Below are 15,326 nucleotides of genomic sequence, written 5' to 3'. Positions count from 1 at the left end.
TTTAATTTCTCCATCAAATCTGAATGAGATCCTTGCTGGGTAGAGTAATCTTGGTTGGAGGTTTTTCTCCTTCATCACTTTAAATATGTCCTGCCACTCCCTTCTGGCTTGTAGAGTTTCTGCTGAGAGATCAGCTGTTAACCTGATGGGGATTCCCTTGTGTGTTATTTGTTGTTTTTCCCTTGCTGCTTTTAATATGTTTTCTTTGTATTTAATTTTTGATAGTTTGATTAATATGTGTCTTGACATGTTTCTCCTTGGATTTATCCAGTATGGGACTCTCTGTGCTTCCTGGACTTGATTAACTATTTCCTTTCCCATATTAGGGAAGTTTTCAACTATAATCTCTTCAAATATTTTCTCAGTCCCTTCCTTTTTCTCTTCTTCTTCTGGGGCCCCTATAATTCAAATGTTGGTGCATTTAATGTTGTCCCATAGGTCTCTGAGACTGTCCTCGGTTCTTTTCATTCTTTTTTCTTTATTCTGTTCTGCAGTAGTTATTTCCACTATTTTATCTTACAAGTCATTTGTCCGATCTTCTGCCTCCGTTATTCTGCTATTGATCCCTTCTAGAGAATTTTTAATTTCATTTATTGTGTTGTTCATCATTGTTTGTTTGCTCTTTAGTTCTTCTATTAGGTTGTTAAACATTTCTTGTATTTTCTCTATTCTATTTCCAGGATTTTGGATCATCTTTACTATCATTATTCTGAACTCTTTTTCAGGTAGACTGACTGTTTCCTCTTCATTTGTTAGGTCTGGTGGGTTTTTACCTTGCTCTTTCATCTGCTGTGTGTTTTTCTGTCTTCTCATTTTGCTTAATTTACTGTGTTTGGTGTCTCCTTTTCACAGGCTGCAGGTTCGTAGTTCCCGTTGTTTTTGTTGTCTGTCCCTAGTGTTTAAGGTTGGTTCAGTGGTTGTGTAGGCTTTCTGGTGGAGGGGACTAGTGCCTGTGTTCTGGTGGATGAGGCTGGATCTTGTCTTTCTGGTGGGCAGATCCACCTCTGATGGTGTGTTTTGGGGTGTCTGTGGCCTTATTATGATTTTAGGCAGCCTCTTTGCTAATGGATGGGGTTGTGTTCCTGTCTTTCTAGTTGTTTGGCATAGGGTGTCCAGCACTGTAGCTTGCTGGTCGTTGAGTGAAGCTGGGTCTTTGCGTTGTGATGGAGATCTCTGGGAGATTTTCGCTGTTTGATATTACATGGAGCTGAGAGGTCTATTATGGACTAGTGTCTTGAAGTTGGCTCTCCCACCTCAGAGGCACAGCACTGACCCCTGGCTGGAGCACCAAGAGCCTTTCATCCACACGGCTCAGAATAAAAGGGAGAAGTAGAAAGAAAGAAAGAGAGAGGGAGAGGGAGAGCGGGAGGGAGGGAGGAAGGAAGGAAGGAAAGAGAGAAAGAAAAAAAGATAAAATAAAGTAAAATAAAATAAGATAAAGTTATTAAATTAAAAAATTATTAAGAAAAAATTTTTGAAAAGTAAAAAAAAAAATAAAAAATGGATGCACAGAACCCTAGGACAAATGGTAAAAGGAAAGCTATACAGACAAAATCACACACAGAAGCATACACACTCACAAAAAGAGAAAACGGGTAACAAATATATATATCTTTGCTCCCAACGTCCACCTCCTCAATTTGGGATGATTTGTTGTCTATTCAGGTTTTCCACAGATGCAGGGTACATCTAGTTGATTGTGGAGATTTAATCCACTGCTCCTGAGGCTGCTGGGAGAAATTTCCCTTTCTCTTCCCTGTTTGCACAGTCCCGGGGTTCAGCTTTGGTTTTGGACCCGCCTCTGCATGTAGATCACCTGAGCGCATCTGTTCTTCGCTCAGACAGGACGGGGTTAAAGGAGTAGCTAATTCGGGGACTCTGCCTCACTCAAGCCGGGGGGCAGGAGGGGTGCGGATGCGGGGCGAGCCTGTGGGGGCAGAGGCCATCGTGACGTTGTACAGGCTGAGGCTCACCATGCATTCTCCCGGTGAAGTTGTCCCTGGATCACATGACCCTGGCAGTGGTGGGCTGCACAGGCTCCAGGGCGGGGCGGTGTGGATAATGACCTGTGCTCGCACACAGGCTTCTTGGTGGTTGCAGCAGTGGCCTTAGCGTCCCATGCCCGTCTCTGGGGTCAGCGCTGATAGCCACAGCTCGTGCCCATCTCTGGGGCTCCTTTAAGTGGCGCTCTTAATCCCCTCTCCTCGCACACCAGGAAACAGAGGCAAGAAAGAGTCTCTTGCCTCTTCGGCAGCTCCAGACTTTTTCCCGGACTCCCTCCCGGCTAGCTGTGGTGCACTAGCCCCTTCAGGCTGTGTTCACACTGCCAACCCCAGTCCTCTCCCTGGGATCCGACCTCCGAAGCCCGAGCCTCAGCTCCTAGCCCCTGCCCGCCCCGGCGGGTGAGCAGACAAGCCTCTCCGGCTGGTGAGTGCTGGCCGGCACCGATCCTCTGTGCAGGAATCTCTCCGCTTTGCCCTCCGCACCCCTGTTTCTGTGCTCTCCTCCATGGCTAGAAGCTTCCCCCTCCGCCACCTGCAGTCTCTGCCCGTGAAGGGCCTTCCTAGTGTGTGGACACCTTTCCTCCTTCACAGCTCCCTCTCACTGGTGCAGGTCCTGTCCCTATTCTTTTGTCTCTGTTTTTTCTTTTTTCTTTTGCCCTACCCAGATACGTGGGGAGTTTCTTGCCTTTTGGGAGGTCTGAGGTCTTCTGCCAGCGTTCAGTAGGTGTTCTATAGGAGCAGTTACACACGTAGATGTATTTCTGATGTATCTGTGGTGAGGAAGGTCATCTACGCGTCTTACTCTTCCGCCATCCTCGGGATCACCCATAGATTGTGGATTGTCATGTTTTCATTGTCATTTGTCTCTAGGTATTTTTTGATTTCCTCTTTGATTTCTTCAGTGATCTCTTGGTTATTTAGTAACGTATTGTTTAGCCTCCATGTGTTTGTGTTTTTCTTACGTTTTTTTCCCTGTAATTCATTTCTAATCTCTTAGCATTGTAGTCAGAAAAGATGCTTGATATGATTTCAATTTTCCTAAATTTACTGAGGCTTGATTTGTGACCCAGGATGTGATCTATCCTGGAGAATGTTCCGTGCACACTTGAGAAGAAAGTGTAATCTGCTGTTTTTGGATGGAATGTACTATAAATATCAATTAAATCTATCTGGTCTATTGTGTCATTTAAAGCTTCTGTTTCCTCATTTGTTTTCATTTTGGATGATCTGTCCATTGGTGTAAGTGATGTGTTAAAGTCCCCCACTATTATTGTGTTACTGTTGATTTCCTCTTTTATAGCTGTTAGCAGTTGCCTTATGTATTGAGGTGCTCCTATGTTGGGTACATATATATTTATAATTGTTATATCTTCTTCTTGGATTGATCCCTTGATCATTATGTAGTGTGCTTCTTTGTCTCTTGTAATAGTCTTTATTTTAAAGTCTATTTTATCTGAAATGAGTATTGTTACTCCAGCTTTCTTTTGATTTCCATTTGCATGGAATATCTTTTTCCATCCCCTAACTTTCAGTCTGTATGTGTCCCTAGGTCTGAAGTGGGTCTCTTGTAGACAGCATATAGATGGGTCTTGTTTTTGTATCCATTCAGCAAGCCTGTGTTTTTTGGTTGGAGCATTTAATCCATTCACGTTTAAGGTAATTATCGATATGTATGTTCCTATGACCATTTTCTTAATTGTTTCGGGTTTGTTTTTGTAGGTCCTTTTCTTCTCTTGTGTTTCCCACTTAGAGAAGTTCGTTTAGCATTTGTTGTAGGGCTGCTTTGGTGGTGCTGAATTCTCTTAGCTTTTGCTTGTCTGTAAAGCTTTTGATTTCTCCATTGAATCTCAATGAGATCCTTGCCGGGTAGAGTAATCTTGGTTGCAGGTTCTTCCCTTTCATCACTTTAAGTATATCATGCCACTCCCTCTGGATTGAAGAGTTTCTGCTAAGAAATCAGCTGTTAACCTTATGGGAGTTCCCTTGTATGTTATTTGTCTTTTTTCCCTTGCTGCTTTCACTAATTTTTCTTTGTCTTTTATTTTTGCCAATTTGATTACTATGTGTCTCAGTGTGTTTCTCCTTGGGTTTACCCTGTATGGGACTCGCTGTGCTTCCTGGACTTGGGTGGCTATTTCCTTTCCCATGTTAGGGAAGTTTTCAACCATAATCTCTTCAAATATTTTCTCTGGTCCTTTCTCTCTCTCTTCTCCTTCTGGGACCCCTATAATGCGAATGTTGCTGCGTTTAATGTTGTCCCAGAGGTCTCTTAGGCTGTCTTCATTTCTTTTCATTCTTTTTTCTTTATTCTGTTCCACAGCAGTGAATTCCACCATTCTGTCTTCCAGGTCACTTATCCGTTCTTCTGCTTCAGTTATTCTGCTATTGATTCCTTCTAGTGTAGTTTTCACTTCAGTTATTGTTTCGTTCATCTCTGTTTGTTTGTTCTTTAATTCTTCTAGGTCTTTGTTAAACATTTCTTGCATCTTCTCGATCTTTGCCTCCATTCTTTTTCTGAGGTCCTGGATCATCTTCATTATCATTATTCTGAATTCTTTTTCTGGAAGGTTGCCTATCTCCACTTCATTTAGTTTTTTTTCTGGGGTTTTATCTTGTTCCTTCTTCTGGTACATAGCTCACTGCCTTTTCATCTTGTCTGTCCTTCTGTGAATGTGGTTTTTTTTCCACAGGCTGCAGGATTGTAGTTCTTCTTGCTTCTGCTGTCTGCTCTCTGATAGATGAGGCTATCTAAGAGGCTTGTGCAAGTTTCCTGATGGAAGGGACTGGTGGTGGGTAGAGCTGACTGTTGCTCTGGTGGGCAGAGCTCAGTAAAAGTTTAATCTGCTTGACTGCTGATGGTTGGGGCTGGGTACCCTCCCTGTTGGTTGTTTGGCCTGCGCCACCCCAACACTGGAGCCTACCTGGGCTCTTTGGTGGGGCTAATGACAGACTCCAGGAGGGCTCCTGCCAGTCAGTACTTCCCAGAACTTCTGCTGCCAGTGTCCTTGTCCCCACGGTGAGTCACAGCCACCGCCCCGCCTCTGTAGGAGACCCTACAACACTAGCAGGTAGGTCTGGTTCTGTCTCCCCTGGGGTCACTTCTCCTTCCCCTGGGTCCCGATGCACACACTAATTTGTGTGTGCCCTCCAAGGGTAGATTCTCTGTTTCCCCCAGTCCTGTCGAAGTCCTGCAATCAAATCCCACTTGCCTTCAAAGTCTGATTCTCTAGGAATTCCTCCTCGTGTTGCCGGACCCCCAGGTTGGGAAGCCTGACGTGGGGCTCATAACCTTCACTCCAGTGGGTGGACTTCTGTGGTATAAGTGTTCTCCAGTCTGTGAGTCACCGAACCAGCAGTTATGGGATTTGATTTTACTGTAATTGCCCCCGTCCTGCCCTCTCATTGTGGCTTCTCCTTTGTCTTTGGATGTGGGGTATCTTTTTTTGTGAGTTCCAGTGTCTTCCTGTCAATGATTGTCCAGCAGCTGGTTGTGATTCTGGTGTTCTCACAAGGGGGAGTGAGAGCATGTCCTTCTACTCCGCCATCTTGGTTCCTCCAGCTACCATGTCTTCTTTATCCATTCCTCTGTCGATGGACATTTAGGTTGCTTCCATGTTTTGGCTATTGTAAATAATGCTGCAGTGAACATTGGGGTGCATGTATCTTTTCAAATTATGGTTTTCTCCTGATACATGCCCAGGAGTGGGATTGCTGGATCATATGGTAGTTCTGTTTTTAGTTTTATAGGAACCTCCGTATTGTTCTCTGTAGCGGCTATACCAATTTACGTTCCCACCAACTTGTAGGAAGTTTTCCTTTTCTCCACACCCTCTCCAGCATTTAGTGTTTGTAGACTTTTTGATGATGACCATTCTGACTGGTGTGAGGTGATACCTCATTGTAGTTTTGATTTGAATTTTTCTGATAGTTAGTGATGTTGTGCATCTTTTCATAGGCTTTTGGGCCATTTGTATGTGTTCTTTGGAAAAATGTCTATTTATATCTTCTGTCCATTTTTTGATGGGGTTTTTTTGGATATAGAGCTGTGTGAGCTCTTTGTATATTTTAGAGATTAATCACTTGTTGGTTGCATCATTTGCCAATGTTGATATTTTCTCCCATTCTGGGTTGTCTTTTCGTTTTGTTTATGGTTTCCTTGGCTCTGAAAAAGCTTTTATGTTTAATTAGGTCCCATTTGTTTATTTTTGCTCTTATTTTTATTACTTTAGAAGGTGAATCCAAATAGACATCTCTCCTTTTTTGTCTCTTATAACAGTCTTTATTTTATAGTCTATTTTTCCTGTTATGAGCATTGCTACTCCTGCTTTCGTTTGATTTCCATTTGCATGGAATAACTTTTTCCATTCCCTCACTTTCAGTCAGTATGTGTCCCTAGATCTGAAGTGGCTCTCTTGTAGAAACATGTATGTGGATATTGTTTTTGTAACCATTCAGCCAGTCTATGTCTTTTGGTTGGAACATTTAATCCATTTACACTTAAGGTAATTATCAATATGTACGTTCATATTGCCATTATGTTAATTGTTTTGATTTTGTTTTTGCAGGTCTTTTTTCTTTCCTTTCTCTTTGGTTCTCTTCTCTTGTGATTTGATGACTATCTTTAGTGTTTTATTTGGATTGTTTCTCTCTTTTTTTCTGTGTATCTATTGTAGGTTTTTGGTTTGTGTTTACCATGAGGTTTTGATATAGCAGTCTATATTTATACAAGATTGTTTTAAGTTACTGGTCTCTTCATTTAAAATGCATTTCCAATATCCTGTGTTTATACTTTCCTCTTCTCACAGTTGCTGGTTCTGATATCATATTTGTGTGTAAATAATTTCCTACCTCTATTGTATGTTTGCCTTTACTGGCGAGCTTTACCATTCATAATTTTCTTGTTTCTAGTTGTGTCCTTTTCTTTTCTGCTTAGAGAAGTTCCTTTAGCATTTGTTGTAAAGCTGTTCTGGTGGTCCTGAGTTCTCTTAGCTTTTGCTTGTCTGTAATGCATTTCATTTCTCCGTCGAATCTGAATAAGAGCCTTGCAGGGTAGAATACTCTTGGTTGTAGGTTCTCCCTTTTCATTACTTTAAATATATGGTGCCACTCCTTTCTGGCCTGCAGAGTTTCTACTGAAAAATCAGCTAATGTCCTTCTGGGGATTCCCTTGTATGTTATTTGTTGCTTTTCCCTTGTTGCTTTTAATATTTTCTCTGTCTTTAATTTTTGTTAGTTTGGTTAATATGTGCCTTGGCATGTTCCTCCTTGGGTTTATCCTGTATGGGACTCTCTGTGCTTCCTGGACTTGAGTGTTTCCTTTCCCATGTTAGGGAAGTTTTTGACTATAATCTCTTCAAATATTTTCTCAGGCCCTTTCTCTGTCTTCATTTTTTGGGACCCCTATAATGTGAACATTGTTGCATTTAGTGTTGTGTCTGTGGTCCCTGAGACTGTCCTTATTTCTTTCATTCTATTTTCTTTATTCTGTTCCATGGCAGTGATTTCCACCACTCTGTCTTCCAGGTCACTTAATTGTTATGCCTCATTTATTCTGCTATTGATTCCTTCTATTGTACTTTTAATTTCAGTTATTGTATTGTTCATCTCTGTTTGTTTATTCTTTAAGTCTTCTAGCTCTTTGCTGAACATATCTGGTATCATCTCAGTCTGTGCCTCCATTCATTTCCCAAGATCTTGGATCATCTTTACTATCATAACTCTGAATGCTTTTTCAGATAGATTGCCTGTCTCCACTTCACTTAGTTGTTCTTCTGGGTTTTTATCTGGTTCCTTCGTCCAGACCATATTTCTCTGCCATCTCATTTTGTTTAACTTTATGCTTTTGTCGTCTCCTTTTTGCAGGCTGCAGGGTTGTAGTTCCTCTTGCTTCTGTTTTCTGCCCCCAGTAGGTGAGATTTGTCCAGGGGCTTATGCAGGCTTCCTGGTGAGAGGGACTGGTGCCTACCCACTGGTGGGTGGAGTTGGGTCTTGTCCCTCTGGTGCGCAGTGTTGCATCAAGGGGTGTGTTTAGAGGTGGCTGTGGCTCAGGACAACTTTAGGCACCCTGTCTGCTGATGGTTGGGGCTGTGTTCCCACCTTGTTGGTTGCTTGACCTAAGGCGTCCCAGCACTGGAGCCTGCAGGCTGTTGGGTGGGGCCAGATCTCAGTGCCAAAATGGCGACCTCCAGGAGAGCTCACACCAATGAATATTCACTGGGCCTTCCACCACCAGTGTCTTTGCCCCCACAGTGAGGCACAGCCGACCTCTGCCTCCCCAGATGACCCTCCAAGACTGCCGGTAGATTTAACCCAGGCTCCTATGGAGTCACTGCTTTATGCTGAGTCCCAGTGCACGTGAAATCTTATGTGCACCCTCCAAGAGTGGAGTCTCTCTTTCCCCCTCTCCTGTGGACCTACTGCAGTCAAGCCCCACTGGCCTTCAAAGCCAGATGCTTTAGGGCTCTTCCTCCTGATGCCATACCCTCAGGCTGGGGAGCTTGATGTGGAGCTCAGAACTCTCACTCATGTGGGAGAACCTCTGCAATGTAATTATTTTCCACTTTGTGGGTTGCCTCCGGCACCCTGACGTGTATGGGATTTGACTATATCATGATAAGTGCCCCTCCTACCATCTCTTTGTGGCTTCAACTTTGTCTTTGGATGTAAAATATCTTTTTTGGTAGGTTCCAGTCTTTTTTGTCAGTGGTTGTTCAGCAGTTAGTTGTGATTTTGGTGTTTTTGTGAGAGAGGGTGAGCTCAATTCCTTCTACTCCGCCATCTTGTCCAGAATTGAGGGGCCACTTTTAGTTTGGATGCTTGGTGCCTCTTTCTTCAGCATGTGCTGGCTGTTATCCCCTTGATATGGGGCATACAGGTGCAGCCACCTATGCACGCTCAGATGGTAGGGGCAGCAATCAGTGCCCACTCATGGGTCTCCTGCCACCGGCAGCCCGCACACCCCTGGGACAGCTGGGGTAGCTACTGGCACATGCTCCCAGGTCTCTTGGCAGTGGCAACAGAGGCAGCGATTACCATCTGCTCATAGCCCATGTGCTCTTCCCGGATGGCATGGGCAGAGATTGGCACCTGCTTGTGGGTGTCAGAGTGGCTGCTGCAGCTCATGCACTCCTGGGAGAGCAGGGCCACAACTTGGCACTTACTTGTGGGTCTCGTAGTGGCAGCAGTGCCCCGCACACTCCTGGGACAGCAGAGGCAGAACTTGGCACCTGCTCGCGGGTCTTGTAGCAGCAGCAGCAGTGCACACACTCCTGGGACTCTTAGCGGTGGTGGCGGCCCGTGCCCGCCTCTGGAGCCCAAGATAGCAACAGCATCTCATGCCTGCCCCCAGAGGTAATGTAGGCTGTGTCCTGTTGCCTGAGAGTGTGCACATAGAAAGAAGCTCCTATGGTGGTCCCACCCCTTTCCTCCTGTGCCCCCCCAACAATGGTGCCTTGCCTCTCTGGTGGGCCAAGGCTTCTTCCAAGTATGCCCTCAGTTGCCACAATCCAGCCTCTTCAGGCTGTCTCGGTGCAGCCAACCCCAGTCCTCTCCCTGAATCTGACCTCCAAAGCCCAAGCTCCAGCATCCAGCACCCCCTGCACCAGTGGACAAGCGTCTGAGACTGGGGAGCACAGGGCGGTGTTACCGACCATCTGTGCAGGTCACTGTTTTGCCTAACTCAAACCAGTTGCTGCGCTGTCCTCTGAGCCTCCAAAGCTCCCCCTCCATCCAGGCTGATCTTCCCACTAGTGAGGCGACTTCCCAGGGAGCAGAAACCTTTTTTCCTTCACAGCTTCCTCCCTGGGGTGCAAGTCCCGTCCCAATTCCTTTTCTTTTTTCTTTTGTCCTACCCGGTTACATGGAGGTTTTCTTGCCCTTTCGGAAGTCTGAGGTCTTCTGCCAGTGTTCAGTAGATGTTCTGTGTGAGTCGTTCCACTTGTAGATGTATTTTTGATGTACTTGTTGGGGTCAGTGAGTTCCATGTCCTCCTCTGCCATCTTGATCCCCCCCTCCAATTTTTATTTTTTTATTGAAGTGTAGTTGATTTGCAGTATTTTCGGTATACTGCAAAGTGATTCAGTTATACATATATACATAGGTATGTATTCTTTTTCAGATTCTCTTCCATTATAAGTTATTACAAGATATTGAATATAGTGCCCTATGCTATACAGTAGATTCTTGTTATTTTTGATGGCTAAGAATCGCAGAGAACCATTTTCAAATGCCATTTGTGACTCATAATGTTAGAAGAGTTGAAAGAAGACCTGTTTGATTCATTCATTCAGTGAGTCAATAAATGTTAATTAAACATGGATTAATTAGCATCCTTGCTAATTTGGCACTTTTTTCTGTTTGCCTATCTCACAAACAAAACCATAAATATATGGTGGTTAAAATATTATAGATTTTTTCTCACTCACCTAATGTCTAAAACAAATGATTGCACAAGAGGTTTTTTGTGGTTTGGGTCAAGAAGTGGTACACTTGACTTCTGCTCCCATTTCATTTGTTACAATTCACTGTCTTGCCCATCCCTAACTACAGAGAGGCTGGTAAATGACCTGACTGTGTGCCTAGGAAGAAGAAGAAAAGTATTTGGTTGGTAGCAGATCCATCTCTGCCATCCTTCTAAAATGGAAGGCATTGTGCTGTTGAAAACAAATTTGCTGTTAGCAGAGGCCTAGACTTCGGCCCTGAGAAAAAGTTACTTACAATGCTCTCTGTTCTTGGCTGCGCTCAAAAAACAAGTCTTCATCTCCTCTGGCTCCTCTCTCCATCTCCTTTATACTGGGCCAAAGATATTTTTCAAGCACATACGTTCAGATTTTTTCCCATTGGGTTTTGATTTTACCCAAAGTCACACATGAGCGAAAGAGGTGTGAGCCAGAGCCCAGACTGTGCACAGGAATGTATTTCCAAGATTTGCTCCTAGGGCTGCTCATCTATCCCTGCCTGTCTCTCCAGCTACTGGTCCTTCCAGGTCAGGACAATGCCTGTTTGGTCAAAGGCCTCTGCTCTAAAGGCAACACAAGATGGCACTCCTCCACATCAGTGCATATTGACATGAAAGTGTTAGTGGACCTTAGGTTCACCCTTGTACCAGGGCTCCCCTTGCTTACCATTGAGGCTCTGGATCTCCTGTTCCATATCACTTGAACAGGAGCCATAATCCAAAAGCTCAAGGGTATGATGAGGTCTAAAGGAAATGAACAATAAGTCATTCTCTTAATGCTTTCTTTCCTGTGTCTGACTTTGTTGAAGAGACTTGATTCCTTATATTGGGCCTGATAAATTGAAAAGCTTGCCTTTGTTTCTATTTCCTTGTTCTTCTTATATATATGCAGATATAAAACTAAGCATAATCTCCTTTGATGTATAGCTCTCATGCGACTCTAACACCAATTTACAGATTCAATGAAAGAGTAATCTGTAAACCATATCAATTTCCAGAAATCAACACGAATGTAATCTGCTAGCTGATGCTGACCCACAGAGATGACATGGTGGACATGGGCCTGATGTCTGAGGCTCTGCCCACACTGCAGAGGCTCTGTGATCATGGCTCAGCCTCTCTTTTTTTTGTTTTGCCTATTGTGAAAAGCTTTTTGGTCAGGCATGCCATGACCTTTTTTAGCATTCTCTTAGCACAAATACATAATTTATCACTTAACTCCCTCTCTGCATCTCTATTTTTTTCTTCTTAGTTGACTTCCTTAATTAAAATAATACTAGCTAATGGGATTATAATGAAGCATAAACATAGGCATGGCATCACACAGCAGTACTCACCTCACTAGGTGACTATCTAGGTGATCTAAAGTGAACTTAAATTATTTTTGTTTTGTTTTTTAGTTGACCATTGAAATAAGAATTCCAACCTGAAATTTTCTTTTTTTTTAATTTTTATTGAAGTATAGGGTTTTCTTCACAGTTAATGAAGGCACAGAAGTGTGAATGCCATTGTAGATTGTCCTGCCTATAAAATGGTTGAAACTAAATTAAATCCATTTGGCCTACAAAAAATTAAGCTTTGGGTATATGAAAATGATCTCATGTGGACCCTTATTTCCCCAAGGTGCTCAGTAAATGAATCTTTTCATTGTATTTTGTGGTCATGTACATGAAGTGCTGTATTTTTATCCCCAGCTGATAAAGGTCTATTAAAGTGTAATGTACACAGAACTTCTACTTCTGGGAAGATGCCATAGATGTATTTTTTCCCTATTCCTCCTGGTACATGCAACTAAAATCCAGACATTGTATATAAAACAAACATAAGAAGACTGAAAAGGAGAGAGGAGAAAACAGACTGCCTAGGGACCTTGGGTACCGAGGAATGACACAATTGTGACTTCATTGGGTTTTCTGAGCTGTTTGTTTGTCTGCCTCATAAAGCCCAAACTTGGAGCTGAAGAAGGCGGCTGCCAGGAAATGCAACAGAAACAGAAAAAAATGTCCCAGCTTAAGCCTGCTTCCTCTACCCAAAGGAACAGGAAAGGGGCAACCTAGCAGGACAGAAAACTAGAAAATGCTGCTCTACTCAAAACACCACCCACACCAGCAGAGCCTGAATGGGAAGACTGGACTCCTCGTCAGACTGAAACATGGTTCCCCAACACCCCCATGGACGTGGCATCAGAGAAGATGGATTTTATCCCCACAGGGGCACAATGTGGAGACCACATGGGGATCCTAGACTTCTACCCTCATCCTGGAGTGTCCCTCTTCCTCTTCCCGCTGGGGTGGTGGTAGAGAAAGCCCCCTGGAGAGTTAGGACTTTCACTCATCACCAGCAGTAACAAGGCTTCTCCCACGGCAGGGTCAGTGGAGAGCAGGGGGGGTAAAAGAAACTCCACCCAGGCCCAGCAGTTAAGAGGAGCCCCCCACGTGGGTCACAAAGGAAGCCAAGTGGAGAACCTGGACTTCTACTTCCACTGAGTAGTAACCAGGTAGCATCTCTCTGCTCCCCGACCTGAGTGGTTTCAGAGAACAGCAGCTAAAACAGATTTAAATAAGGTCCAGAGTTGTATAAAATGATATGAAAATGTCCAGGTTTCAACCGAAAAATCACTCATCGTACTAAAAACCTACTTTTAACACTTTCGTTCAATGTAGTGATGGAAGTTCTATCCAGTGAAACAATCCAAGGAAAGGAAATAAAATGCATATAGATCAAAAGGAAGGAATAAAACTGTTCACAGAAGAAATGATCACCTACTTAGAAAATACCAAGGAATCTATAAAACAAAGTTCTAAAACTAATATATAAGTTTAGCAAGGTAACACGCTATACAAAACAACTGTTTCTGTGTACTAGCAATGAACACATGAACACTGAAATTGAAAATACAATATCATTTACCATCCCTTAAAAAAATAATAATTGGGTATAAATCTAACAAATTATGTCCAGGACTTGTACACTGGAAACTACAAAACTCTAATGAAAGAAAGTAAAGGAGATCTAAATAAATAGACATACAATGTTCATGGATTGGAAGACTCAACACAGTAAAGATGTCAATTCTCTCTAAATTGATATACGTGTTTGTATATTTCCTATCTGAATCCCAGCAAAATTTTATAGTTGTAGACAAGACTATTCTAACATTTATGTAGAAAGGCAAAGAAACTAGCATAGCAAAGAATAATAAAGTGGGAAGAATCAGACTCAAGAATAAATTTCAAGATTAATTATATAACTACAATAATTAAGACTGTGTGGTATTGGTAGAGAGATAGACACATAAATCAGTGGAACAGAAACAAGAACACAGAAGTAGAGCTGCAAAAATATACTCAGCTGATGCTGACAAACACAAAAGCAATTCCATGGAAGAAAGATAGCTTGTTCAATTAATGGTGGTGGAGCAATTGGACATCCATAGGCAAAAAACAAATAAACTTTGACCTAAGTCTCACACCTTATACGAAAATTAACTCAAAATATATCACAGACTTAAATGTAAAACTAGGAAACTTTTAGGGAAAAAATTTTTAGGATCTTGCCTAGGTAAATCTTACACTTAACATTAAAAGCATGATCCACGAAAGGAAAACTCAATAAATTGGACTTCATCAAAGTTAAAAACTTTTGCTCTGTGGAAGATCCTGTTAAGAAGATAGGGGAGGGCTTCCGTGGTGGCGCACAGGCTTCCTTGGTGGTACAGTGGATAAGAATCTGCCTGCCAATTCAGGGGACACAGGTTCGATCCCTGGTCCAGGAAGATCCCACATGCCCCAGAGCAACTAAGCCCGTGCGCCACAACTACTGAAGCTCGCGTGCCTAGAGCCCGGGCTCTGCAACAAGAGAAGCCACCGCAATGAGAAGCCCACGCACCGCAACGAAGAGTAGCCCCCGCTCGCCACAGCTAGAGAAAGCCTGCACACAGCAACGAAGACCCAATACAGCCAAAAGTAAATAAATTTTTTTTAATGTTTTTAAAGAAGATAGGGGAAAAAATCTATAGACTGGGAGAAATTTATTACAAACCACATATCTGACAAATGACTTACATCTAGAATGTAAAGAGCTCTCAGAACTCAATAGTAAAAAATAATCCAATTATAAAATGCTAAAGGACATGAAGAGACATTTCATCAAAGATATAAAGATGAAAAATAAGCACATGAAAAGATGTTCAATATCATTAGCCATTGGGGAAATGCAAATTTTAAAAAACCACAATGAGATGTCACTACACACCTATCAGAAAGGCTAAAATTAAAACTAATGATAATGTCAAATGCTAGCAAGGATGCAGAGAAACTAACTTACTCATACATTACTAGTGGGAATGTAAAATGATACAGCCATTCTGGAAAACAGTTCAGCAGTTCCTTAAAAATCTACTATATGACCTAGCAATTACACTCCTGGGCATTTATCCCAGAGAAAATGAAGACAAATGTTCACACAAAAACTTGTACAGGAATGTATATAGATGCTTTATTTGAATAGCCAAAATGTGGAAACAACCCAGATGTCCTTCAACATGTGAATGGCTGAACATACTTGGTACATCCATACCATCGAATACTACTCAGCAATAAAAGGGAGCAAACTATTGATACATGCCACCATGGTACCATGTGAAACCTGGAAGAATCTCCAGAGAATTATTCTGAGTGAAAAAAAGTCCATCAAAAAAAGTTACATACCATATGATTCCATTTATATAACATTCTTGAAATGCCAAAATTATAAGAAATGGAGAACAGATTAATGGTTGCCAGAGGATTAAGGCAGGGCTGGGGGCAGCATAAGGGATCCTTGCAGTGATGGAAATGTTGTTCTGTAGCTTAACATCATCAATGTCA

At 42.6% G+C, this 15,326-nt stretch overlaps 1 protein-coding gene across 3 annotated transcripts in view; it reads left to right on the top strand.

The window, feature by feature from the left end:
- ADAMTSL1 (ADAMTS like 1) overlaps positions 1-15,326 on the top strand; it is a 472,971-nt gene that overhangs the window by 353,478 nt on the left and 104,167 nt on the right. The window lies entirely within an intron of this gene.

Source organism: Mesoplodon bidens, assembly GCF_964165515.1.
Source record: "Mesoplodon bidens genome assembly, chromosome: 6".
In the NCBI taxonomy this organism is placed as follows: domain Eukaryota; kingdom Metazoa; phylum Chordata; class Mammalia; order Artiodactyla; family Ziphiidae; genus Mesoplodon; species Mesoplodon bidens.
The sequence above is the reverse complement of the archived record's forward strand: the minus strand, read 5'-3'. Positions and strand labels throughout refer to the sequence as shown.